Source organism: Equus caballus, chromosome 27 (genome assembly GCF_041296265.1).
Source record: "Equus caballus isolate H_3958 breed thoroughbred chromosome 27, TB-T2T, whole genome shotgun sequence".
Classification (NCBI taxonomy): Eukaryota; Metazoa; Chordata; class Mammalia; order Perissodactyla; family Equidae; genus Equus; species Equus caballus.
The window spans coordinates 52829966-52831922 of NC_091710.1; positions in this window are offsets into that span (position 1 = coordinate 52829966).

Below are 1957 nucleotides of genomic sequence, written 5' to 3' on the forward strand. Positions count from 1 at the left end.
CATCAGTTGATTAACTTTGAACTACACTTCAGCATGCCTAAACATGAGCATTTTTTCTTTCAACAAAATATTTGTAAAAATATTTTGTTTTCTATATTGTAAAATGTACATGAAAGATCATTAGAAAAATGATTATTTTGTTATGATTATTGAAGTGTCTGGCTTTTCTTATATTGTTAATATGTTTCCTCCACTTTTCCTTAAATGAAAAAATGAATGGAGTAAAAAAAATAAAATTAGGAAATACAAATGAGGAAAAAAATAAGTAAATCCTATGTGAACCCCCTACGTAGACACTGCCATTTTGCACATTAGTCATTTTGCTGTTTGGAAATCAATCTCTATTTAGCCAGATATTTACCTGTGTGTGTATTGCTCCAAGTAGTTTTAAAAAGGGATATATTGTTCACAATATTTCTTTCTTAATACAGTATGTGTAGCTTTCTACCTATGAGAGTATGCTCTTTACTGGATGGTTGGCGGTGTGCATGCTGCACAATGCGTTTTCTTGTCTTCCTTACCTCTGTTTTAATTTCTTCCTTCCTTTCTCTTTCTTTCTGCACTTCTTCCTCTCTTGTCTTAGTTATTTCACTTATCAAGAAAAGAGGCTCAATTGCAAAAGGAAACTAGAAATTTTCAAGTTTGTTCATTGTTTCCTTCGTAAGCTTTGGTTTAAATGTGATGGCAGAGTATACAAAATATTTGGTTGACTTTTTCTTTTAAGATGGATCTACTTTGTTTATTATTCATCTCATTGGGTGGGAAAGTTTTCTACTCATTTAAAAGTACATTCCAAATGGAAAAAGAAAAGATTTTAACACCTCTGAAGATGGAAGCAAGAAGGGTTTAGAACTAAAGGTTGCTATAGATAGATTCCATGCCTGAAGCCCTGTCCATTTCCTTTCTCACTGCTACAAACAAATGATGAACATAAGTTAAATAGAAGTTTTCCAAATAAAGCAGTTTTTTAAATCAGGGCTGTATTTTACTTCAACCCTTAGAAACTTAAAGAAAATACTCTAGAATCTATAGAGGAGATTTGGTAATTTTTAATCTACTTGAATTTACATGACAAAATTATTTTGAATTTAGTGATGGTATTTTTTCTAGGACAGGATTTCACATCTTCTCTCAGATTCTGCAACAGTTCCAGTTTGGGACCACAATAATGAAGTGGCTCCCATCTGACCTGGTGAGCAAATCATTTGATGTTGTTTTAAGTGGAAATACAGAATGGAAGTCAACATTGGTAAAACGTAGATAAGAAGTTTAAGGCTAATTTTGAGATAACTCTATTTCCACATGCGAATTGTGTTTTGTTTGCAACAATGCTTTGCAACAATTGTTTGTTTCACAAAGCTAATTGCTTCTTGTTTTCTATGGAACCATTATGGATCACCTTGCTTCACAGGCTTGGTCTGCCTTGTATTACTTGAAGAGTGGTCAAAGATTCATATTTCCTACATTTATAAGCTCTTTCTAAATGTTCTACTTCATGTCTTCAATTTTATGGATACACACTACATTTTTCAAGTGAAACTTTCTATTCTAAAACTCCTGCTAATTATAGAGACATTTTGTTTTTCTGACATCCTTGGAAAAATTACCCAGAAGATTTACACTGGAAATATCAACGTAAAATGTCAACCCTTCATTTTAAACGTTGTTACACAGTTTCCTATCTTCTTTGAGTGTGTGGAATTTCATTTTATCACTGATGATTCTATTATTATGGACATGAGATAACTTTGGCAGTAACTCCTTTCCTACCGCAGCAGCTGTTTGTTTGTGCCTTAAATGATTCCAGACAAGATTCCTCATGCCTTCGTTGGGTAATTTACCTGTCTCATTTCTTACAGTTGGTTTGTTACTTCTTACTGTTATCATAGCCCTCCTGGCTGCAAATCTGCTCTGAGCTAGGAAATGAAGTCAGCAAGATATTTCCATTGCATAAAAT